The following is a 27,673-nucleotide window of genomic DNA, read 5'->3' on the forward strand; positions in this document are numbered from 1 at the left end:
CTGTCTTGCCATTTTACTTTAAGAATTTTATGTAAGCATCTGATATGAAATCTGTTTAGTCTTTTGGAATGTCTGGCGTAAGACGTCCGTGTTTCTGAGCCATACAGAAGAGTGGATAAAACACATGACTCATAAATACGGATTTTCACTTTAATTGACAATTTGTTATTGTTCCAGGCTCTGACTTGCAAAAGGCCAAAGTTCTGGTTGCTTTGTTGATTCCACTAGCAAGCTCAGCATATATAGAGATATATTACAATGGCAAACAAACCAATTCCATCACTGCTTTCACAGCTTCTATGTAATATGTCAGTTCTTTCTGACAGATTGAATGGCTTAGATGCAGTCATCATAGATTGAGGAAGTCAGCAACAAAGCTAGGTTTCACAAGCACCCTCAAGAGTTGGCATTTCTCAGTAGTAAGCAAATCACGTTAGGAGACTTAGACAATATTTTGGTTTGATAATGTCCCTTTTGATTCTGATGAAAATGACTTCTTTTTGGCCTGGAATGTCTTCATTTTATTTTATTTTTAGTGGGAACAGTGAACACTATTTCATTCCAATTACATTTTTAAAACTCCATTAAAAAGAATAATATGAGAATATGAAATAATTCAGCACAATTAAAGGTGACTGAATTATCCTCTATCTATATATATATAGGTCATCTCAGTAACTCCATCAACTGCAGAATCTGTGGTCTGTTTTACCTGCAGCATCTGTGGTCTCATCTGCGGATTGGCCTTATTTTGCACAAACGCAGGCATAAATAAACTTAGTCACAAAGGGTCGCTGCTACAACTCATTTGTCGACATCAATGGGAGACTCCAATCTATCCAAATCAATCATATATATATATAGATATAAGTATAGATGTTTTTAAAAGTCAGCTTTTCAAATCCATTATTACTGCATCCATTTTAAGCATGAGAGCTGAATTGTTCTTGCACCTTTAGGTGAGTAAGATAGACAAGTTAATTGCCTTTTAGCTTACAGAGTCTTTTGCTACAGGATCTCATTATCATATGCTTTCATGACTGAATGTGTCTTGGATTTTGAGGGAAAGCATATTTCCCTTATCACATAAACATACTTATTTAAAATACCATGCCACCCCACATCTCTACTTATGACCTTTCATATAATCCGCCCTCCCTTAATGAATGATCCTGTACTTATACTTTTATTTTTTATTTTTTGTGGTGGTGTTTCCTTTTATCTACCTGCCTGTTGGGCACTTTTATAGGATTAATTCCCATAGAATCTAGGTATAAAGTTCAGTCGATGTTTCAGTTTGGTCTAATGGGGTGGAGAAGACTGTGAATAATAATTCCTGTTGTTGGCTTTGCCACTCACTAGTCTGTGACTTTCGTAGTCCCCAGTCCAACAAGACATATGCTTTTGCTTATTTTCACAAACTGAGCAGGGCCGTTGAAGTCAATAAGGCTACTCACGTTGTTCAAAGTTAAGCACATGCATATGTCTTTGCAGGAACAGGGCCTTCACTCTTCTGAGCCTGAGATTAGCCATCTGTAAAATGGGTAGAGTAACACCTATTTCTCAGGAGTGATATTGATATTATTATTAGTATTTATGAACTGCTTTGGAATCCTTGGGTACAAGACACCATAGAAGTGCAATATATTATTTAGTAATATTTTTGAGTAACTTGAGACTGTATATACAGCACATGCCGATATAACTTCCATTATAAAAGAGTTTAGCAAAGAACTTAATCCAGTAGGAAATATCTGGCTATTGTTTTCAAAGAAAATGAAAACGTGAACTGAAGGCAATACGCTCTGTGTCCAGGTAATAAAGTCACCATCTCTTATATTTTCTTAACCACAAGATTAAGTCCTGACCTTGACCCCCACATCTTAGGTTTCTGAATATGCATAGAACATTTTTGTTATATTGAGTACAATAGAAGGTCATCTTAAATTAACAAGACACTTGGAAGTACAACAGTAAAGGGGTTAACTCATATTCTCGGTCACGTTATTCACTTTTAGTAGAGTGTAGCATGTCCTCCCTTCCACCACATAACAGCTATCCTTTTTTATTGCAGAAAGGTTTTGAGACCATGATGTCTGGTACCTGTTTTCTCATATGGGGGATGCTAGACCAAAGTAGCCTTTGTGCTTGGAGGAGTCCAACTGTAGTTGCACAGGGAACGCAAAACAGGAATGGATAGACTAATGGTTCCTTCCCTGACACCTTTCACTCCTTCCCTGACCATCCACCCAAGTGCTGGCCACAAGCTGGACCTAATTCTGTGACTTAGAACAAGTCATCAGTCTCTCTGTATCATGGGTTTCTATCTGTAAAATGGGGATAATATTTACCTCCTTACAATACTATACCTCATGGGGATATTTGTTCAGTGTTCAGAATATATGCTACAAAGCTTTACATAAGTGCTAAGCAGCAGTAGTATTAAGGTGTCATTAATGAGGCAGAGAGAAAGGTTTGAGACTATGAGTGGGTGCTAAAACATTTGAAAGATGATTGTGTTTAGTATTATTGGATTTTTTCTTATTTATTTTTCAAATGCCTGACGAATGTATAGGTCAAATGATTGCTACACTAACTATTTTTGCAGAAATTACCGTATACGCTATAGCCTTTAAAAAGCATTTTAATGAAATAAGAAAAAAGCAGTCCAGAATGGAGAGAGATAAATAGTGGGATTCCCCATGAATCTGTACTAAGACCAGTATTGTTGAACATATTCATAAATTATCTGGGAAGAGGGGTAACCAGTGAGGTGGCAAAATGTGCAGATGATACAAAACTACTGAAGATAGTTAAATCCAAAGCAGACTGCGAAGAGTTAGAAAGAGATCTCACTAAACTGTGTGACTGGGCAACAAAATGGCAGATGAAATTCAATGTTAATAAATGCAAAGTAATGCATATTGGAAAACAGAATCCCAACTATACATATAAAATCACAGGGTCTATATTAGCTGTTACCACTCACAAAAAAGATCTTGGAGTCATTGTGGATAGTTCTCTGAAAACATCCACTCAATGTGCAGAGGCAGTCAGAAAAACTAATAGGATGTTGGAAATCATTAGGAAAGGGTTAGATAATAAGATAGATAATATCATATTGACTCATTATAAATCCATGGTACACCCCCATCTTGAATACTGTGTGCAGATCTGGTCATCCCATCTCAAAAAAGGTATATTGGAATTGGAAAAGGTTCAGAAAAGGGCAACAAAAAGACTAGGGTATGATATGATTAGGTTTGGGAAAGCTTGTAAAAGAGATGACTAAGGGGGGATATGATAGAAGTCTATGAAATCATGACATGTGGAGAAAGTAAATAAGGAAGTGTTATTTACTCCTTCTCATAACACAGGAACCATGGAGTCACCAAATGAAATTAATAGGCAGCAGGTTTAAAACTGAGAAAAGGTAGTATTTCTTCACACAATGCACAGTCAACTTCTGGAACTACTTGCCAGAGGATGTTGTAAAGACCAAGGCTATAATGGGGTTCTAAAAAGAACTAGATAAGTTCGTGGAAGATAGGTCCCTCAATTGTTATTAGCAGGATGGGCAGGGATTGCTGTTTGCCAGAAGTTGGGCTTGGGTGATGGGATGGATCATTTGATGATTATCTGTTCCGTAAATTCCCTCTGAAGCACGTGGCATTGGCCACTGTAAGAAGACAGGATACTAGCTAGATAGACCATTGGTCAGACCCAGTATGGCCATTCTTATGTTCTTATACTGGCATTACTAAAATTCTAGTCTATAAAAAATGCTTTGTCTGCTATTGTCACAAAGGATTAAAGGAGACTGAAATGTGAAGAATATAGGGGCAGGTTTATGCTAGTTTAAATGCTGACAGAGAGACCTGTCACTGAAAAGGTCAGAGGCAGAGAGTTGTTTTGGCACCAAGTAGACAATCTCCCATATACCTCAAGGTCTCTAGGGGTATATGACCCAGTATTCCCTTGGTACCCATTGACAGAGGACATAAAGGGTTCACAGGGATCCCCAGAGTGTAACGTCAATATAATAGAGCACAAAGGGAGTCAAGTGACATCTCTATCAACAGCCAGTAATGCACTGGTCATCCTAATCATTGAGAGAGATATATGTGGATGATATTTAAGGAGTTATGTATTTATAATGAAAACTATTTTCTTAAAGTGTGTAAGTTAAGACAGGTTACCAGAAGGTGATAAAGAGGTTCTGTGCAGGCAGGGGTAGGATACGCTTCTCTCTCTCTGTCTGGTAATTGTGTGTCTTACAATGTAATTCTCTTTGCATAAGGAGCCACCAGCTAATCAAGATTGCAAAGTTTACAGGAGTTCACAAAAACTACAGGAAGGAATGAAGAGCAGGACAGTGTCCCATTTATGACTAAGATAAAATAATTAGTCAGGTATATCAGGAGAATTCAAGGAGTCACACAGTATCCTTCACTAGGGGACGAGGTGATAGTGTGGTTGTCTTACGAATGGAGGGTCACAGCCAGCGGGGATGTTAAACATTGGGAGAAAGACTGGGTGAGCTAACCTTTATGAGCCATAAGTGTCTTATTAGTAAAGTCTGGGCTCTAGAAAGCATTTTACAATTTTGTTTTAGATGTAACCCATTACTTCCAATATTTCTACACACTTGATATTAGAATCATAGAATTATAGGGTTAGAAGGGTCATTTAGTCTAACCCAATGCCACGATGCAGAATTGCTTGTGTCTAAACCATTCAAGACTGATGGTTATCCTGCTCCTTTTGAAAACCTCCAGTAAAGGAGATGCCACAACCTCCCTAGGCAGTTTTTTCAATTGAACTAGTGTTTTTACAGTTAGGAAGTTTTTTCCTGAAATGTAATCTAAATCTGCTGTGATGTAGTTTGAACCCATAGACTCTTGTCCTTCCCTCTGTGGCAAGAGAGAATAACTTTTCTCCATCTTTTTATGGCAGCATTTCAAGTGTTTGAAGACCACTATCATGTCCCCCTTTAATCTCCTCTTTTCCAAACTAAATATACTGAGGTCCTCCTACCTTCAGAATCATAGGGTTGGAAGGTAATTCAGAAGGTCATTTAGTCCAACCTCCTGCTCAAAACAGGACCAACCCCAAATAAAACATCCCAGCCAGGGTTTTGTCAAGCCAGGCCTTAAAAACCTCTAAGGATGGCAATCCCACCACCTCCCTAGGTAACCCATTCCAGTGTTTCACCACCTTCCTAGTGAAAAAAGTTTTTCCTAATATCCAACCTACACCTCCCACACTGTAACTTGAGACCATTGCTCCTTGTTCTATCATCTGCCGTCACTGAGAACAGCTTAGTTCCATCCTCATTTGAACTCACCTTCAGATAGTTGAAGGCTGCTATCAAATCCCCCCTCACTCTTCTCCACTGCAGACTAAATAAACTCAGTTCCCTCAGCCTCTCCTCATAAGTTGTGTGTCCCAACACCCTAATCATTGTTGTTGCCCTTGTTGGAGTCTCTCCAATTTGTCCACATCCTTCTTGTAGTGGAGGGCCCAAAACTGGACCCAATACTCCAAATGAGGCCTCACCAGTGCTAAATAGAGTGGAATAATTACTTCCCTAGATCTGCTGGCAATGCTCCTACTAATGCAGCCCAACATGCCTTTAGCCTTCTTGGCAATAAGGGCACACTATTGACTCATATCCAGCTTCTTGTGCACTGTAACTCCCAGGTCCTTTTCTGCAGAACTGCTGTCTAGCCAGTCGGTCCCCAGCCTATAGGAGTGCCTGGGATTATTCTGTCCTAAGCACAGGACTTTGCACGTGTCCTTGTTAAACCTCATCACATTTCTTTTAGCCCAATCCTCCAAATTGTCTAGGTCATTCCTATCCCTACCCTCCACTATATCTACCTCTCCCCCCAGGTAGTGTCATCCACAAATTTGTTGAGGATGCACTCCACCCTATCCTCCAGATCATTAATGAAGATGTTGAACAAAAATAGCCCCAGGACCGATCCCTGGGGCACTCTGCCAAATAGACATAAGCCCATTGATCACTACCCATTGAGACCAATGATCTAACCAGCTTTCTATCAATCTTATATTCCATTCATCCAACCCATACTTCTGTAACTTGTTGGCAAAAATACTGTGGGAGACTGCATGAAAAGCTTTGCTAAAGTCAAGATATAGCTTGTCCACCGCTTTCCCCACATCCACAGAACCAGTCATCTCATCATAGAAGGCAATCAGATGGTCAGACATGGCTTGCGCTTGGTGAATCCATGCTCACTGTCCTGATTGCTTTCCTCTCCTCCCAGTACTTCAAAATGGATTCCTTGAGGACTTGCTCCATGATTTTTCTAGGGACTGAGGTGAGGCTGACTGGTCTGTAGTTCCCCTGATCCTCCTTCTTCCCCTTTTTAAAGATGGGCTCTATATTTGTCTTTTTCCAATTGTCCGGGACCTCTCCTGATCACCATGAGTTTTCAAAGATAATAGCCAATGGCTCTGCAATCACATCAGCCAATTCCTTGAGCACCCTCATTTGCTCATATGGCTTGCATTCCATTCCTTTGATCATCTTTGTCACTTGTCTCTGCATCCTTTCCAGTTTCTCTACATCCTTTGTATATGTTGGTGACCAAAACTGGGCACAGAACTCCAGCTGAGACCTAACCAGTGCTTAGCAGAGCAGTACTATCACTTCCTATGACTTGCATGCTACTCCTCTGTTAACACAACCTAAACTTCCATTTGCTTTTTTGCCACAGCATCTCATTGTTGATTCAAGTTCCCTGAAACTCAGTTCTTTATACTTGTTTTCATGATAAACATATCTAAATGCTGTGTTTCGAGCAGTGCTGTGTTCTAAGGTATAACTATTAAGCTTGGATGTATTGTTCCTCTGGGAACAGCTTATCTGTAAACACTGTGAGAGTGTCCAATGGAAGAAAATCTCTTCAGTCCAGGCCGTTGCTTGGAGGGCTGAGGGGTTGTGGTGTGCCTGTCACTACCCTGCAGAGCGACAGCAGAGCCTGCATAGATAGGAAGGGGAGCACTTGTGTTGTCTGTGGAGTTGGGGAGCTGATCCCTGGCAGGCACAGACAAGGCTTCCTCACACTGAGGGAAGGAGGTATTGAGGTGCCTCACAGCCATGGATGTTCCTAGGAGGTGTAATAAGGGGTCTGGAAGTCCCCCCAAAATGGGGGAGCACTACCACAGCAGAGGTTTTGAAAGAGGAACCAGTAAATTAATTGATTGCACAACTTCCCACAACACCTGTTGTCTGCTGTGTTGGGGCTTTTGATGCGAGTTAAAGCAGCTCCTTCCCAACAGCGAATCCAAGCAAGCAGAGTTTCTAGCTCTTCTGATTTGTCCAGTTTGTATCTGTAATGGCATTCACAAATATATGCAAACAAATGCACGTACATTTGTGCCAGGACTTTGGGTCTTCCATTTTGAAAAATTGGCCCTTAAAATGTCATCCTGCTCTGCAGAAGACACCTTCTTACTCAAGAGACCTTTTCCCAAGTGTACTCATATATGCTGTCTACATAGTTTAATTTAATTTTCACTACTTTAATCACTGCAGATCCAATGGAGTTAAGGGAGACTGAGCTGGATTCTCTCCTGCCTCACATTTCATCAATAGAATTAACTACTAAACAGCAATTCCAGATTTCTTACTGCTGTTAAAAACACATAATCCCAAATAAGTCAGCTTGATGTTTAGATTCTAGGTTGAATGTTCAGATCTGGCAGTTAGAAATAAAGTATTTTTATTTGTAACTTGAATAGATTTGGTCTGAAGTCACTGACAGACAAAAACTACGGAACCCAAGATGCTTATTTACAACATCATTTTTCAGATTAAAACCACACTTCAAAATCATCATCATAGGTTTTTCACTGAGATGAAAAAGAGCTGTTCACACCTTTCAGAGCTGAATTGTCAGTTTGTTTGAAGATTTAGAAAACATCACTGTAAAGGTCTACATGTGGGTATTTTCTCAACTCGAACAGCTAGAAAAATAGGCTAAGTTTTTTTTTTAATTGGTGCCTGTAGCTGGGACGTGTGGCCTCCCTCGGAGATTGACACCGAGGGAGAGCCAAACCCCCACTGGGGGTGGGAACCCAGGAAGTAAACAGCTGACCGGAAGCAAGTAGGCAGAGCTAGGCCTATAAAACCCAGCCCTGCCCGCTCAGTCGGAGTCCAGCAAGAAGGACGCCTCTCCTTTGGTGCTCGAGCGTACAGTCACAGCCGACTTCTGCAACCTGGAGGAGAAGCTGCCAGATCTACCCACTGCGTGGGGCCCTGAGGAACTAAAGGAGCTGCCTAATCCAGATGAGCTGAAGGAGATCCCCAGAGTCTACGACCCGGCGGAGGACCTCCCTGAGCTACCAACCCCTGGTGAGTTAGAAGGGACATGTGGCCCCTGGGACCTAGAGGAACTGTCCTCCAGAGAGGACCCTGAACAGTTTCCAGACCTGTCGCTGGTTGACGATGAGAGACTCATGGGACTCCCGCTCACCATCTACCCCAGTGACCCAGAGAGAGACGACTGGCCCCAGGTATTCTAGGGAGAGAGTAGGAGGAAGAAGCCCAGGGAAGCTGATGATGGTCCGGGTGAGTTTGCACGGGCTGTGAGTCCACGTGTTTCGGCTGGAGATCCGTTGACCCAGTGACGGGACACCCCGTCCCTGACAGGGCCCTGGGCTGGGACGCAGTGGAGGCAGGTGAGCCTGTTCCTCTGTTTCCCCCCTTCCTACACCACCCTGGGGTGAACACCCATTGAGGGCCAGAACCTGTCCCTTACTACCAGCCACACCCGGCCAAGGGGCCAGGCACAGACTACTTACCCGCCTTGCTAAGGACTAGAAACTGCTGCCCCTCTGCCCTGCCCTATACTGCCTGAGGGCCAGGGCCTTAGACCCTTTCCTCGCCCTCTAGAAGGGCTAGACGATAGACTGCTGACTTGCCCTGCCAAGGGCTCGTGCCTGTGCTTGCTTGCCTGCCCTACAGAAGGGCTAGGCCATAGACTGTTTCCTCGCCCTCTGGGGCTAGAGATTGCTCTTCCTGCTGCTGGCCTGTCCCTGGCTGAGGGCTGGGCCTTAGACTGTTTGCCCACCCAAGGTGTCCTAGACTATTCCCCTGAGGAGTGGCCTGAACACCAAGCTCACCTTATTAAGGGCCTCCCTTTAATTTGGACTCCTGAGGGGCATAGGCGCCGGGAGGTGTGGCCTCCCAAGGGGATTGACCCCGAGGGAGAGCCACCAGCGCCGCCCCCTACCGGGGGATCTTCTACAGTGCTCAATATTTAGACTTCTTAATTGAGGAAACTAACTTTGGTCTTTTTTTTTTTTGAGATTCCAAAAGTTAAAGCTTTATAAACCATTAAAACACAAATAGTCAACATCACATGTCAAAATATAAAAATTAAATGCCCTTTAATCAACAAGTCATATCTGTTTTTACTGTTCATTCACTAATCCATTTGAAACAAGCCAAAATTCACAAATCTAAATCCCTGCATTTGTTAAAGAGAGCTCTGCTTAAACAAATTCCCAGCAGTCAGATAGACATTAGACATGTGTCACATGAAGCTTGTACTTGTAGACTTCTGTGTGTGCACTCTAAGAAGTTCTCAAGCAGCATTTTTGTTACTTTACCTATCTCTGTAAATTTTGCTTATTCGCAATGGAAATATTTTCTCCTCAGTTTGTGTGTAGGGTGAAATCGATGTTTATGGATAATCTATTTCTTCTAAGCCTCAATAAAAGACTGGGAGAAATATATTGTAAGAGGAAATCTGAAAGCAGCAGTTGTGAAGCCCAGCAGAGAGAAGCCTTGCTAGTCTTTGCCCCTAATTGGCATATATAAGGGTGTGGAGGATTTGGCGGATCTTCGGTACTGTGGAGAAGGCTGAGGCGGCTTGCCAGGGAATTGTATGAGGAGGTGCTGACTCCACAAGTTCAAATAGGCATCCACACCAGACAATGAGATTGTGTTTGCCTATCACAATAGAGCATAGCACAATGTGAGTGGCTTTATAGCATGATGGCAGAACCACTCATGAGGCTTTCTAATGTTCCAACAGGCACTTGGAAGGAATGAGGTTTGTTTGTTTTGCGTAATACATAATTAATTGCCAATAATCGTTTGAGTTACCAAGAAAGTCCTGATAGGTACCAATAAGCAATAATTGGGGCATCCATCTCATGTTGCTTCTCTGGCAACTCCATCAGTTTTATAGAACATAGAGAACTTTGAGAACATTAATGAATTAAACCTCATAACACCAGTAAGGGATAGTAAATTATACCCATTTCTCAGAGGGGTAGGCTAAGTGACAAAGGAGTTAAAGCCAACATTTTTTCAGAAGAATGCACACAACTGCACATTTCATACACTCAAAGCAAGGAGGCCAGAACTCTGCCTAAAGAAATTCTCAACATTCAGCTACACATTGGACATGTGTCACATGAAGCTTGTATTTGTAAACTTCTGTGCACACGCTTTTTAAAATACAATCAAATGTGATTGCCCGAAATCACACAATGAGTCAGTGGCAGAACTGGAAGAAGTTAGAAGTCTCGATTCAATATCCCCCACATTGACCAGGAAGTTGAATTTCTTCTCATGAAAACAGGTGGTGAATTGAAAAAAAAAAGAATTAGAGATACTCTTCAGAGCTTTCTCCAGAAAATATGCTCCACCTACATGAGACACCATTCATAAAACACTGCGCATGTGTTTTATTTTTCTACAACATACATCTAAATTTTTCTACAACTTGCATCTAAATGGGTTACTCGAAAAGTGGAGTATGTTATCTTCCTTTTCCTCCATATTTGTGTATCTAATTTGCAGTACACTGAAAAGATTTTCAAGAAACAAATCTTGTCTTTTTACTAGAAGCAAGTGGAGACTAAATTTTTGGATTCAAACTCTTACTTGCACACTTACCAAATCTGTAATAGACTGAATCCAAACACTTCACCCAAACATTCTCCAGACTGGAGGTTTGAAATCTGGATCCAAAGTTGAACTCTCATATTTCAAAATGTTCAGATTTGGTGCTTGGATTCAGCTCATTGCAAACTGTGAAGGACCAGCCCATATTCTTGTACAGAATGTTTGTAAAACACCCTAACACACATTCTAATTAAGTAATAATAGCTAATAACAATAATAATACTCTTCCAACAATCACAGTCAGCAGCTGTGATGTGTCTGGGTCATTGGATGTATTTCTTATAGAAGTGGTTAAATCCCCATCATCTGAGCCATTTAAAACTCCAGTGGGTAAAGCAATCAAAAACACATTATAGGGAACAATCATGCACTGTTTGAGAATGGATTAGATAACCTAGTAGGTCTGCTGTGTCTATAATTTCTATTATAGTTTCTTGAGTTATTTAATCTTCACTAATATGCCTCTCCACTGCAGAAATGGATATGAGAGCAGACCCTTCTATCTCCAGGTGGGCCTTGCCAGCAATGAATTCTGCCTTTCAGTTATGTAATTAGACTATTTTTTTCATGTTAATAAAACATATCCTCTTCTTGAGTAGCATATAAATTACCACTGGATTAAATTAGTGGTATCTGCCATTGGTTTGAGATTTCATGGGATGACAGACAGTGCAGTACTGGCAGCAGGGATGAGAAAACATGTCACCTCAGAGATATTTTTCTTCCTTCGCTTTTCCCTACCCAAACACTACCTTTTTCTGCTTGCAATTATGAGACTGTCTGCCTCAGATACCATCCAAATTATTACCCTTGGAGCTACCACAAGAGATGTTTAGTGCCATTGGCACCTGAGAAACAAATAGTTTCCCTTATGATAAATGACCAGTTGGCTCAGAAGAGGGGATGGGAAAAGAAGGGAGAAAGTTTTTGAAACTGCTGACTCTTATTAAAATATTCCGGTTTACAAATGGTAACAAACTATTGCTGAGTATAATTGTCAGTTTGATTTACCTTCCTTCATCAAAGCTACTGTAGCATTAAAGACTTTAAAAATCAAGGCTCTCTGCTGAGTGCAATGGGATATCATATTTTGCAGAGACATTCAGTGGTGAGAATACTAATAAGTATTAATTTGTTAACAGTAGACATAGTCCCATAGTGAGATCTCAAATAAAACAAACAGGAACAGATGGCTGGCCTGCTGAGTCACCATTTACTGGGTTCCCTGGATACTTAAAGTCTGATATTGCACACCTTTACATAGGTGAATAGTCCCATTAAAATCAATGTGGAGTGAGGGCTTCTACTCAGGTGAGTATGTGAGTGAAAGGGACACAATATAAACATAGGAGAGAACATGGCTAAAGTCTGAAAAATACAAGGAAAATGAAGAAAGTTCTGACTGTTCATAGTGTTTGATACTGACATCATGGCATCCCATGTGTTCTCTTGTACCTCGCAGATAAGACTACACAGCCACAGGGTCGTGAACTGATGTCACAAAGGAATATATAGGTTCCCACTAAACACTAGGCATTAAATTTGGCCCTTTTATCAAAATCAGTTTTTCACATTTGTCTTTCTCAAAGTGTTTACAACACGTATTGATAGTTGCTTTTCATTCAGGTCTGTCCTTTGCTGTGTCTTCACAATTATCAATATTTATTCTGCATGAGTTGAGATTCTGCTTCAGGGTGTCTATGAAGCATGTATACTGATGAACCATTGCATATTCCAAGTTTCAGCTCACCGGAGAGGAGTTCTTTGGGAGTCTATCACCATCCATTCTGATAATGTGACCTGTCTATCTTTGCTAAGCTTTGATAATCATTGCCTCAATGCTGGTTATTTTTGCTCTTTCAGTGATGTTGAAGTCGGACACTGTGTCTTGCCAGCACACCTTCAGAACAGAGCAAAGACAGCACATGTGATATTTTTCAAGTTGCTTGATGTATGCAAAGTAAACTGTCAATGTTTCACATCTGTGTAAAAGGGATGCTATCACTGCTGCATTGTATAACATCAGTTTTGTTGATAGTTTGATGGTGTGCTGGTTGAGTGTCCTATGGTGAACTTTTTCAAAAGCCTGGCTTGCCTTTCATATTCTGTTTTTATATTTCTTGATCCTGGGACCTGGCACTTGAGACGGTACTGCCAAATTATGTAAAGTGATAGGTATTTAATTTTTACCACAGTGGTAATGGTTGATCAGGTTGGTTGGAAGAGGCCTTCAGTTTATTTCCAGACTGATGGTGACTCTGAACTGTTAGTTGCCTGAAAACGTATCGCGGATAAACTGTAGGTCACTTTCACTATGACTAAGTAGAGCACAATCACTTGCAAAAAAGGGCTTCATAGGAGTTCAAGAACTTTTGTCTTTGCAATAAGTCTTCAGAGATTGACTAGTTTTCCATCAGTTCTGTACCTTTGAATTGCATAATTCAAAATGGCTGTAAAGAAGAGAACTTAGAGGACCAGAGGCAGTATGCAGCCTTGTTTCACTCTATGGGGAAATGGTTTAGAGAGACCATCATCTAAGAATACTTGATCAGTCATTTTCACAGGGGAATTGACATGATGTTAATGAAGAATTTGGTTGGGCAATCAAACTTTTCTAGGATTTTCCAGAGTCTACTTCTGCTCAGTGTCAACCATTTAAAAAAAACATCAATGAAAACAGCATACAGTTCCATGTTTTGTTCAATGTATTTTTCCAGAATCGAGCTCACAACAAAAACATGTCTGTAGTGCTCCTACCTAATCTAAATCCACATTGGGTCTCTGGTAGAAGTTTCTCTGATACTGTTGAAATAAGCTGATGGACCAGACATGAGGAAAGACTTTACCACCTACAGATACTAAAGAGATACCCCAGCAATTGCCACAATGGTATTTCTTCCCTTTATTTGTGTATAATATAAATACAAATGCATCTTTAAAAACCTGGGGAATTTTCTCAGTTACCTACATATCCTTAATAATTTTGTATAGGTAGTTGACAGTTTTGGGGCTGGCAAGTTTAACGCTGCCTTTGCCTGGTGATTTATCTGACTTTGTTTGATAGCTTTTCGCACTTCTTCAATCGTGGGTAACTGGGCAATTTCTTCATGTAATAGGTTAGTTCCTCTAGCACTTATGGTTTGATAGGAGACAGATGGAAGAATCTCAGTAAAGTGCTGCACCCATCCTTCAGAGATGCCTCTTTTGCCCATGAATAAGATAGTTCCATCTGAACTCTTAAATGGAGTCAACCCTGATTTCAATGAATCCTAAATGGCTTCCAGGGAGTCATAGAGCAACATTGTGTTTTTAGTACCAGCATAATCCTCTATTTCTTCTGCTTTCTTTTCCTATCTTGTTTTGCCAAGACATAAATGCATCATTCTTTTTCACTGAGGATCTTTTTATTTCCTCGTCTTTTTCCATCAAACCAATTCTGGTGCCACTTTTGATTTTTGCCTAGAGTTTCTTCTGAGTCTTGAAGGATGCCTGATTTGAATATATTCCACTTTTTAAGTGTTATTAGGTGACGATGTAATGCTATCAAATTTTTCCTCTAAGTTTTCCCTCAGTTTTTCTTGATGAAATGGATGTCCCAGGTTTGCTATGTTAAAATTTTTGTTTAATCTGTTCAGCATTGTTTCACCAAGGTAACAAAGTATGAATTCAAAGTATGAATTCAAAATGGCTCTGATAATGCTGTGGCTGGTCCAACAGTTTTCTCCTCTCATTGCTCTGGTGATCTTGATGCTCCTAAGTTTCTTTGCCATATAATGACATAGTCAATCAAGCAGGTACCAGTGCTTTTGATCTCAGATACATCCACAAAATTTTATATTTGTCAGCTTGCCAGAAGATTGGGTTGGTTATAACAAGCTATATCCAGCACACTTGCTGAGTGGGAGGAGGCCCCCTGCTATTCATTTTTCCAACTCCATTATTTTTTATTACACCACTACAAGCCTCACTGTCTTTTCCAGCTCTAAGATTAAAAACTCCCAGAAATTGGATCTTGTCTTTACTGGGGACAAGAAGCTGGATATGTGTCAACAGTGTGTCCTTATTTCCAAGAAGGCTAATGGCATATTGGGCTGCATTTGTAGGAGTATTGCCAGCAGATCGATGGAAGTGATTATTCCCCTCTATTCCGCACTGGTGAGGCCTCATCTGGAGTACTGTGTCCAGTTTTGGGCTTCCCACTACAGAAAGAATGTGGAAGAATTAGAAAGAGTCCAGCGGAGGACAACAAAAATGATTAGGGGGCTTGAGCACATGACTTATGAGGAGAGGATGAGGGAACTAGGCTTGTTCAGTCTGCAGAAGAGAAGAGTGAGTGGGGCTTTAATAGCATATTTTAACTACCTGAAGGAGAATTTCCAAGGAGGATGGAACTAGGCTGTTCTCAGTGGTGGCATATGTCAGAACAAGGAACAATGGTCTCAACGGAAAAAAGCAATGGAAAAACTTTCACTAGGAGGGTGGTGAAGCACTGGAATGGGTTACCTAGGGAGGTGTTAGAATCTCCATCCTTAGCAGTTTTTAAGGCCTGGCTTGAAAAAGCCCTGGCTGGGATGATTTAGTTGGGGTTAGTCCTGTTTCGAGCATGGGGTTGGACTAGATGACTTCCTGAGGTCCCTTCCAACCCTAGGATTCTATGATTCTATGCTAATTTCTTTGTCAGTATTACCAGTTTATAACTATTAACCATCTATCATGTATTCCTTCCCTTTGACAAGTAACATAGTGGTCTTTATGCAGTGGAGCCACCTCCAGCATCAAACGTAAAACAGGGTTACTTACCAGTAACTGTTGTTCTTCGAGATGTGTTGCTCATATTCATTCCAATATAGGTATGTGCGCATTCTGTGCATTGGTTCCCGGAACATTTTTCCCCTTAACAAGCCCATAGGGCCAGCTCAGGTGCCCCCTGGAGTGTCGCGCTCTTGCCGCGGTATATGGGGCGCCGCCGACCCTGCAGGCCCTCAGTCCCTTCTTTCTGCCAACTCTGCCAACGGGGACGGAGGGTGGGTGTGGAATGGATATGAGCAACACATCTCGAAGAACAACAGTTACTGGTAAGTAACCCTGTTTTCTACTTCGAGTGATTGCTCATATCCATTCCAATATAGGTGATTAAATAGCCATACTTTGGAGGTGGGTAGGAGTCAGCGTTGAGCTAATCTCATCAGCACGGCCCTGCAGAAGCCCGCGTCCTCTCTCGCCTGCTCCACGATATGGTAGTGGGACGTGAAGGTGTGGACCGACGACCAGGTCGCTGCCTTGCAGATGGCCTGCAAGGGCACACTTTCCAGGAAGGCCGCCGACGAGGCCTGGGCTCTGGTTGAGTGCGCTGACACAGGTCCTGGAAGCAGCACCTTCGCCTGCTCATAGCAGGTCCTGATGCAGGTGGTGATCCAGGAGGAGATGCGTTGGGCGGAGACAGGTGAGCCCTTCATCTGGTCCGACGCTGCCATGAACAGCTGCGTCAACTTCCGGAACAGCCACGTCCGCTCGATGTAGTAGACCAGGACTCGTCTCACATCCAGCGAGTGTCATCTCCGCTCCTCCTCCGAACCATGCGAGGAGGAAGATATCTTCGGTCACGAAGATATCCTGGTTATAATGAAACTGGGACACCAACTTAGGCAGGAAAGCTGGATGGGGTCTCAACCGCACTTTATCCTTATAAAAGATGGTATGGGGGCTCCGAGGTCAAAGCTCTTATCTTGGAGACCCTCCTAGCCGATGTAATGGCCACCAGGAAAGCTACCTTCCAGGAGAGGACAAGCAGCGGGCATGTAGCCATGGGCTCGAAGAGGGGTCCTGTCAGAGCAGCGAGGACCAGGTTCAAATCCCAGGGAGGCACCGGGTTATAGCCTCACCACCCCTTTAAGGAACCTGACTGACATGGGGTGCGAGAATAATGACGTCCCTTCCATTGGCTGGTGGAAGGCCCAGATGGCCGCAAGGTGCACCTTCAGGGAGGCCAGTGCTATACCCTGAAGCTTCAGAAGGAACAGGTACTCCAAAATCGCCAGATACCCCGGGACTCCGCCCAACAGATAAAATGCTTCCACTTGGCCCGGTACATCACCTGAGTGGAAGGTTTTCTGCTACGCAGCAGAACCTGTCGGACCTGCACTGAGCAGGCTCTCTCTCCCTCCGTCAGCCACAGAGTCTCCATGCCGTCAGGTGGAGGGAGTCCAGGTCCAGGTGCAGCAGGTGACCCTAGTCCTGGGAGAGCAGGTCGTAATGCCTCGGGAGTGGTAGCAGCAGGGCGATGGACAGGTCCAGCAACATGCTGAACCAGTGCTGTCTTGGCCAGGCTGGGGCGATCAATATGACGTCCACTTTGTCCCTCTTGATCTTCAAGAGGACCTTGGGCAGCAGTGGAATGGGGGGAAACGCATACATCAGGGTCCTCGTCCAGTCTATGAGGAATGCGTCAGAGATGGAGCCCGGCTCGTGACCCTGGAGCGAGCAGAACCTCGGGCACTTCTTGTTCCAGGACGATGCAAACAGGTCCAGTTGGGGAACAGCCCACTTGCGGAAAATGGAAGTCACCACCTCCGAGTGCAGTAACCAGTTGTGGCGGGTTAGAAACGACCTGCTGAGGCAGTCCGCCTCGTTGTTCCTGACCCCGGGAGGTGAGAGGCAGATATGTGGAAGTCGTGCCTCATCGCAAAGTCCCACAGTCGAATGGCCTCCTGGCAAAGGGCTGACGAGCGCCCTTCCCGCCTGTTCATGTAAAACATGGCTGCTGTGTTGTCCGTGAGGACCTGCACCATCCTGCCCCTCAGAAATCTGAGGAAGACCTTGCAGGCCAGGCGGACTGCCCTGAGCTCCCTGATGTTGATGTGAAGATACCTCTCCTCTACTGACCAGAGCCCCTGGTGCTGAGATTGCTGCTGATGTGGGCCCCCCAGCCCACATCCAAGGCATCTGTGATGAGGGTTACCGATGGTGCCAAGTCTCTGAAGGGGACTCCCCTGAGTACCTCCCTTGGGTCCCTCCACCAGTTCAGGGAGGTCAGGACCTGAGTGGGAACCGTGACCACCCTGTTCAAGGAGTGCCTGGCTGGTGCATACACCGAGGCTAACCACGACTGGAGAGGCCTGAGCTTGAGGCGAGCCAGCCTCACCACGTACGTACAGGCCGCCATGTGTCCCAACAACTGCAAGTAGCGCCTGGCTGTTGTCGTGGGGGACCTGTGGAGATTGTCAATTATGGCAGCCATCGCCTCGAAGCGAGGCTGTGGGAGGAAGGCTCTGGCCTGGGTGACATCCAGGGTGGCCCCAATAAAGTCTATGCGCTGCACCAGGGTGAGAGTGGACTTCTGCTCGTTGATGAGCAGCCCCAGTCTGGTGCATGTCGCGCAAGTGAGTTCCAGGCTGTTCCTCACGTGGGCCCTGGACTTGCCCCGGATCAGCCAGTCATCCAAGTAGGGGAAGATCTGAACCCCTCTGCGGCACAGGTGGACCGCCGCCACCGCCATACACTTTGTGAACACCCTGGGGGCGGATGAGAGGCCAAAGGGTAGGGCTGAGAACTGGTAGTGGCAGCCAGCTACCACAAAGTGGAGGAAACGTCTGTTACTGGGGAGGATGGAAATGTGGAAATATGCATTCTTTAAGACGAGGGCAGTGTACCAGTCCCCTGGATCCAGAGTGGGAATGATGGAGGCTAGGGAAACCATATGGAATCTGAGGCGTCTGACAAATTTGTTCAGGCAGTGGAGATCTAATATGGGCCTCAGGCCCCCCTTTGCCTTGGGTATAAGGAAATAACTTGAGTAGAACTCCTTCCCCCTTTCCTGTGGAGGAAGAGACCTCCACAGCCCCGAGAAGGAGGAGAGAATTCACCTCCTGTATGAGGAGTTGCTCGTGAGAGGGGTCCCTGAAGAGGGACGGGGTAGGGGGAGTGTCCGGAGGGAAGGCCATGAGCTGAAGGGCATAGCCCTTGAGGACTACACCAAGGACCCAATGGTCTGAAGTAATGTTTCGCCACTTGGTGTAGTAAGGCCTGAGTTTGTGAAAGAATGGTATGGTCAGATCCAGGGGAACAGTAAAAATGCCACCCTCGGGCGCACCATCAAAATTGTCTTTATTGTTCTGTCCTTTGGCTGGGCCTTGTTGTGGGCCCGCCGAGGACCCCGAGCGGTCGCATCGGTTAGGTGCCCTATACTTATCCCGGCCCCTCCTGGGTTGAGCGGACCTGGGAGGCTGCCTAGGGGCCGGCTGGGGCTGGCATTGGGCTTGAGGCTGAGACTGACGCCTCGAGGCCTGTGGAGTGTAGAACCCTAGGGATTTGAGGGTGGTCCTCGAGTCCTTCAGGGCGTGAAGTTTGTCATCGGTCTTGTCCGAAAAGAGCCCAGCCCCATCAAAGGACAGGTCCTGGATAGACTGTTGGACGGATCCTGGCACCTGAGAAGACAATCAAGCCACGCCGGTCCAGATCCCCAGCACCTAGCCCGGCGCGGCACCAAGACGTCATGGCTGGCACCGCTCCCAGTCCCCAAGGGGGAAGCGCCGTCAGGGGGGCGAGCGGCTGGAGGAGCTGGAATACGACCTCCGCCTCAACACTGAGGTCTTGTGATGGCGCATACCAGGGCATGAGCGCGGCACTCCAGGGGGTGCCTGAGTTGGCCCTACGAGGCTTGCTAAGGGGAAAAAAGTTCCGAGAACCAGTGCACAGGACGTGCACACACCTATATTGGAATGGGTATGAGAAATCACTCGAAGTAGAACAGCTATTTAACAGTTAAAAATAAAAATAAATTAAATATCACTACACAGATTGAGAACAGAAAGTCAAGAATGACCTATGTAGGGGGAATCAGAATTTAGTAGCTAAAAGTAAGTACATCAGTTAAAATGTGTCCAAGTAACCAGGGATAACAGCCATACTCCTGAAAAAAAAATGGTTTTTGATTTTTAATGATCAAAGGCTGTCAGTACTTCTGGTTTGTTTCCGAAAATAATAATGGTGGCATAGGATTTAAATTTCACCTTAGAGAAATATTGCTGTTGTAACACAGTTTTAAGCGATTACTGCCACCCACTCCATACATTTCATTTAGCACCTTTTTAAAAAACAGTTACATCACCACTGTAAACACCACCAGCTATGAAACACAAACCATATTTAAGTTAAGTTGTGGATGCAGCAGAAACTGCTACAATTGGCTGTCTTCAGAGGAATCCAGTTTTATATAGCGAAACACAATGCATTTGCTGCCTTCACTAAGTTCTAGGGAGCATGTGCATGTATCTGTTATTGTGGCCTCACTATCTCAAAATTGGATTAGTCTGAAGTGAAGACGACTATTGCAGTAATTTCAAGCACATTTTGGAGACGTTTGTTTTTATATTTTGGTTAATATTATATTTGGGGGGGGGATGATTTTTTTTCAGTTGACTATGATCATCCCACCCACCCAAAAGAGTGGCTCTGAAAAAACACTCTGGTGTCATGATGGATAATCATTTGAACATGAGCACCCATTTCAACATTGCACCAAAAAGATCAATGTGGTCCTTGGATGTATAAACAAGAAAATATGGAGTAGGAACGTTAAGTGCTGGTCTCCCTATTTCAAGAAGGATGTTGATAAATTGGAGAGGATTTAGAGATGAGTCATGAGAATTAATAAAGAATTAGAAGACATGCCTTAAAGCAATAGATTCAAAGAGCTCAGTCTATTTAGCTTATCAAAAAGAAGGTTGTTTAACATCTTTATTAATTACCTGGATGTAGGTATAGAGAGCGTACTGATCAAGTATGCAGATGATACAAAGCTGGGGGGCGAGGGGGTTGCCAATACTTTGGACGATGGAGCTAAAATTCAAAGGGATCTTGATAAATTGGAGAACTGGGCTATAGACAACAAAATGAAATTAAACAAAGACAAATGTAAGGTGCTACACTTATGGAAGAGAAACCAAATGCACAAATACAGAATGAGGGAAAATTGGCTTGGCAGCAGCACTGTTGAGAAGGATCTCGGAGTTGTGGTGGATCACACACAGTGTCAACATGAGTCAGTAATGAGATGCTGACTCAAAAAAAAATCAAAATGCAATTTTTGGATGTGTTAACAGAGGCATAGCAAGCATGTCACAGGAGGTGATAGAACTGCTTTGCTCAGCACTGCTTAGGGCTCAGGTGGAGCTCTTATCCAGTTTTGGCCATCAATGTATAGAAAGGATGTAGAGAAACTGGAAAGGATCCAGAGGCAAGTGACAAAGATGCTCAAAGGGATGGATTGCAAGCCATATGAGCAAAGGATGAGAAAACTGGGTATGTTTAGTTTTGAAAGAGGAGAATAAGTGGGGATATGATAGAGGTCTTCAGATATTTGAAAGGCTACCACAAAAAAGATGAAGTAAAGTTGTTCTCTTTTGTCACAGAAGGCAGGACAAGAAGCAATGTGTTCAAACTACAGCACAACAGATTTAGATTAAATCTCAGGAAAAACTTCCTAACTGTAAAAACAGTAGGACAATGAAACAGACTGCCTTGGGAGGTTGTGGAAGCTTTTTTACTGGAGGTGTTCAAAAGGAGACTGGATAGCCATCAGTCTTGGATGGTTTAGGCACAACAAATCCTGAGTCTTGGCCGGAGATTAGACAGATGTCCCTTGCGGTCCCTTCTAACCCTATGGTTCTATGATTCTAAGGTTAAAGGGGTGATTTGATCACAGTCGATCTCCACCTACATTGTGAATAAAAATTTGATAATAGAGGGCTCTTCAGTCTAGAAAAAAAAAAATAACAAGATCTAATGGCTGGAAGTTAAAAAGAGAGAAACTCAGACTAGAAGTAAGGTGCAAATTTTTCAGTGAGTGTAATTAGTTACTGAAACAACTTACCAAGATTTAAAAGGGCTTGCCCCCACCAAGACACCTTGCTGCACCTCACCATGGTGATACAGGCAAATCCCTGGCAGTTTCCCCTACAGACTCTGGTGCTAACCAAGATGCTCATCTTCACCACAATCAAATAATGGCTTCTTCCCCACCCAGGAAAGTAATGTTGTGTCCCTTGGAGTCCAATTCTAGCCTTGCTTCTGGGCATAATTTATTTAAGTGTAACCATCAGTAAATCCTTTTAGGCAAGACAATTCTCAAAAGTAACGTAGGTTAAAATGCAGGCCACACCCCTGAGAGTCAACAGCCATTCCATTACTCAGTTCCTCTGTCTCCATTCTCCAGGCCATCTACTTGAGAGTTAACAGCCCTCCTTTAGTTCCTGTGCCCTTATTTCACAGCCTCTACACATCTACCAAATCTCCATGTTTCGTGTGGGCTCTTCTACTACAGCTTTTAACTCAGGGCTTCTGAGAGAGAACTCCCAGCAGTATTCCACTCCCCAGACCTTTTTGCCAGTGAATCCTACAACTATTCAAAGGGATCTCCCTTCAGAAACTGCCCTCTGTTTCTTGGGCTCCACCTGTACTCACTTAACTTGTTCTTCTCCTTTACCCCGCACCTCTACATAAGCCTTCACTTCCCCACTCTGATCCAGTCTCTCCAGCAGTTCCCATCTTTCCTCAGCACTGTCCCAACAGTTCTCTCTCTCTCAACAGTTCTGAAAGACTGCTCTCTTGTGGGTCATGCAGCTCTCTCCAGGTAAGTCTCATCAGCTCCTTATGGTTTCTTTCTGCTTCTATGTCTCAGGTCTTTATAGAAGTTAGGTATCCTCTATCAGGCCTCATCAGGTGGCATCTAACTAGTCACAGGTGAACTGATTCCATTCCCTCTTAAAGGGGCCAATCACCTTGTGACAATTGTTTTAGTGGATTCTCCATCACTGGAAATTTAAGAAAAGATTGGGTGTTTTTGGTCAAGATCTGCTCTAGTTCAAACAGGAGTTCATTGAGGGATGTTTTATGGCCCGTGTAATGCAGGAGCTCAGTCTAGATGGTCACAATTGTCCCTTCTGGCCTTAGAATTTCTGAAAACAAAAAACCCTCTGTAGAAGGGTGGACTCACCATTGGAGCACTGGTGGCTGGACAGCATACAGAAGCTCTCCCCTGTCTACTGCCCCATACCAGTGGTCACTCTGATCCTGCATTGGTCTGCCTCTTCTTGTGACTCAGTCCACCAGCTAGATCACTTTAAAGTCTCCCCCCTTCTGAGGAGAACAAGGACTCCAATAAACTAAACTCAAATATATAAACTCTTCATCTCTACCCAGGTTCACTACAATCATAGAGTATTATGGTTAGTAAGGACCTCAGGAGGTCATATAGTCCAACCCCCAGCTCAAAGCAGGACCAACCCCAACTAAATCACTCCACTACTCCACAGAATCTTCACCTCTTCCTGGGCTCTACAGGGCTGTCCTCCCATTCTTGTGCAAAAGAACACCTCTCAGAGCTTTCTTTCTGGAAGCCTGTCTTCAAAATCAATACTTTCTTCTCTTTGTGTCAGGGTGCTACCATGCTACCTTCTCTAATGGCCAATAGGGGAACCCAGACCCTCCTTCTCCTCTGGATTCCAGTCCAGGGAACCTGTGGTGGGTAGATAAGATCTCCTCCCTCAGAAGCTTCACTGCCTCCCTGGAATTCTTTCTACCTTGACCTTACTTCAGGCCTTTTTCCACCACTCCTCCCTGGGCTTATTGTACCTTTGCCTCTGTTGCTCTGTAAGAGCAAGAAAGAGGCTAAAGAGTTCTCCCCTTCTTTTCCTACACCCTCATCTTCCCATCTAGGATTCCTGCTTTTATGCTCACTACCCAGCACCCCTCTTCAGTCACTCCTGGCCCACCCTTCAAGTGGAACAAGCTGCCTTAATTAAGCTATGTAGCTCTAGTTAACCCCTTTTGGGCCTGTATGGGTTATATATCCCATCACATTCTCTTTGTTTTGGGCTCAGAATACCACTATCTTGCTCAACCTGGAATCCATCTTTATGTTTCAACTAGGTTCTCTCATGGGTAGGGCTCTGCCAAGTTCACAGCTGTGAAAAACATATCACAGACCATGAAGTCAGGTCCCTCCCGTGAAATCTGGCTATTGTAAGGGGGGGTATTGCAGTGCAGAGCTAGATGGCCAGCCCATAATGGTTGTTAGCCAGCTGCCCAGCTCTGAAGGCAGTGGCACCACTAGCCGCAACACGGAAGTGAGAGTGTCATGGTATGATGTGGGTCATCACTTGGGGGGGGCATAGTCAGTCTTACAGGTGGGTGACATGGGTGACTGCCATGCCATGGTCAGGAGGGTACCATGGTTACCCTCCGCACAAACACATGCAGCCAGACAAAGGCCCCTTTAACATCTGAGCCCTAGGCCCAGAGCTGGGGAGGGGCAGGGCTGGGGGCACCTGGGCTCCAGCTGCTAGTCCTGGCCACTCTGGGGAGGGACACTGCAAGGACCACTCCTGAGGCTGGGTCAGATCCACCTCTGGGAACCTACCCCGATTGCAGGAAGCTGAGTACGAGCCCAGCTCTGAAGGCAGCATCACTGCCAGCAGCAGTAGTGCAGAAGTAGGGGGGTCGCAGTATTGCCACCCTTATAATAGCATTTCAACCATCCCTGCCCCAACACACACACACACAAACACACAACTCCCTTTTGAGTTAGGACTCCTCCCAGTTACAACACCATGACATTTCAGATTTAAATGTCTGAAGCTGTGAAATTTAAGATTTTTAAAATTCTATGCCCATGAAATTTACCAAAATGGACCATGAATTGGTTGGGTCCTGCTCATGGGTGACACCGGATAGTTTGCAGCTGCCAGGAATTGACTTGCACCACTCTGCCAGTGGAAACCCACAGGCTATGTTCTGGAGCTTGACTGAGATGAGTGACACCTTTATGTGGACTATGCAATTCTGATAAGCATTCAAGACATAGGGTCCTTATCCAGGCCCATACTCTGAACTTTTACAGATTGAACCATTGTTAGTCCTAGAATAACTACTTCCAGAAGATGGCTGTATACATGCTATCACCTTACCACTGACTTCCCTGTTTTGCTATATGTGTATGGTACTTTTTCCCCTTTTTGTCTGAACAGTTCTCCTCAGCAATGTTCTTGGTATTTACTTCAAGTGTATTGCATCTTGTTCCTCTCAAGCATTCCATCCAGATGCTTCTAGTGATGCACCCTAAAGTTAATGGTTTGAGTGTTAGTTAACATGTAGAATAATGCATGATGATAAAAGTCACACAAGTAAAAATGCCTAGAGAAAGTATAAGAAACAGGTTTTGAGGGTTTTGTTTGTTTGTTTATTTCAAATTAATTTGCTGTTTTTAGACTAAAGCCAAATCAAGAGAAAGAACTCTCTGGGGTCCGACAACCATGTAGAAAATCTTTCTGCTTGATGTGAGGGAGGATACAAAGACTATTCCTTGAACATGACATTGCTCAGATCACTGCTGAGGAGTATGCTGTGAACTGTTCAGACAAAACGGGCTGGGGGAAACATCACACAAGAGTCCTTTGCCCGTTCACAGATGAAAGAAAAAAAATCTGGTATGGATGTAGAAGCATAAAATCACATATGGAAAAAAGACATATTAACCCAGGATCAGGATCATTCCATGCAGTATAATATATTCCCCAGTGCTTTATCCAGCCAAGTCTGCATAGATGCAGAAGTGACTCGGAAGGGTCATTTAGCTTCACAGTGTTAGCAGTATTGCCTTAGAAGTGTTTTGTAATTTATTTTACATATTACTAAATAAAATGCACTCAACTCCACCTCCATGATTATCCCCCCTTGAATTTAAATTGATTTAGTTCTTGTGAAAGGTGGCAAATTGACATCCCTCAAGATTTAAGCTTTCTACCTTTCCAAAGAATACCTCTTTGTGAGGTACTGAGATCATAGCTCAACAGTGACACCATCTAGACTGAAGTCTTATCTGGGAGCACAGGAAAAAATGAATTAATCCATCCAGTTCCTCTCAATCTTCACTGTTTTTCATATGCCACACAGTGAAGGTGAAAAGAAAAAGAAATCTGTCATTTTTAAGAGATTCATTTACTAACATCGTTTGGAAAAATTACCAGATTCTTGTGCAATTTTTCCATAAGAGGAGATACTACCAAAGACACTATTCATATAAAATAATTATAGTGCAGCTGTTTTCTCCTCCTCCTGAAGGGACTTTTGATACTGGGGAAAGGTGCATGGGCAGCAGTAGTGCAGATATAAGCGACTGATGGATGTTATGTGTATCACTGAAATGAATAGCAGACTTACTGTCATGTGTTTGATTCTTCATGTGGCTAGTGGCTGCTCTACAGCACATAGAAGACAACAGTATATCTATATACTAGATAGCACTACAGTTAATGCAGATTCTTAGGGGAAGATTGGGATTTTTTAAATAGAACATCCTTAATGCTGCTTCCATCGATGATGATGAAGCCCATTCACAGCACATGGTATTGATGACCATGGAGTCTATGATGCCACGTAATTGTACATTTATTATAGCTTTTCATACACTATCCCAGCAACATGCCTCCTTTAGGCCCTACTCCTTGCAGTCCGTGGGTATGTTTACACTTCAAAAAAAAGGTAACTCAAGTTAGCAAAACCCACATTACCTAATTCAGGTTAAAACAGCAGTGAAGACATGGCAATTCAGCTTTTAACTGAGGCTAGCTGCTCAATTTCAATGCCAGGCTCCCAGATCGTCTTTAACTTGAGCGGCTAACCTCAGTTAAAGCCCAGTCATTGCATCCTCACTGCTATCTGAACCTGAGTAAAATAAACATGGGCTAGCTAACCTGAGTTAAGAACACACTTTTTTTTTTTTTTAAGTGTAGACATACCCCTATAAGAAAATTCACAGGCACAGACATTCCTATCTTTGCAAGATTGGAACCGTCCCAGTGGCTGAAACACCAAAGGTTTGGAGTTTGGAAATGCCTTGGATAAGCACCAGCGATTTCAGATACTTATGTGAATCTTTAAACAAAATGTTTGGAATTTGCATAATTTGGCAGGCTATTTTATTAGACTAGACTTCTCATACTCCCGGAAATCCCAGAAGAATAGCCTTTATCATTATATGTCAGTCTGAAGGCAGTTCACAAATAGAAATTGTTGAAATAAGAAAAGTGAGTTTTCTCAGACTAGTTCACTCCTGTTGAGTTTGGGCAAGCCCCATAAAGTCTGGGTATATCCTACCTCCTAGCTATCCCTTTTTCTCCATTCTTTCCATGTCTTCCTTTCAGCTCACCATTACCATAACCTTCCCTCAACCCTATTGTCATGCTGTCCAGCCTATGCAATTGTTTTAGTCTGATCCCTTACTTCTTTCCAAATAGTAAAAATTTATAACTGATTTCCCACAGTTTACCATAAATCCAGTAACTCTCATATCTGATAGGATTTTTCTCTTTCATTTTCTGTAATGTCCTGTTAAGTACATCCTTTCAAGTCCATCTGCACAAATGTAATTCCACACTCTGGGCAAAACAGCTCTGCGTTTAAGTTCCCAGCCACACCATTTCCCTCTATGCTTCTATTCCAATTCTGTGATCGTGTGGAGCTGTTTCTGCTTTCAGCAGACTTTACTTTACATCAGTGTAATTCCATTAACATCAGTGGTGCTACAACTGATTTTCACCAGTGTGAGTGTAGAATCAGACTGTGTTTTAACTCCATCATAGACACATTAGTGAACCCGATCTTTCAGATGTGCTGATTTCCCACAACGTCCACCCAAATAAACGGGAGTTGCAATTGATCAACAGG

Source organism: Emydura macquarii, unplaced genomic scaffold, assembly GCF_026122565.2.
Source record: "Emydura macquarii macquarii isolate MOO-44397 ecotype Brisbane River unplaced genomic scaffold, CSIRO-AGI_Emac_v2 contig_374, whole genome shotgun sequence".
NCBI classification, from domain to species: Eukaryota; Metazoa; Chordata; order Testudines; family Chelidae; genus Emydura; species Emydura macquarii.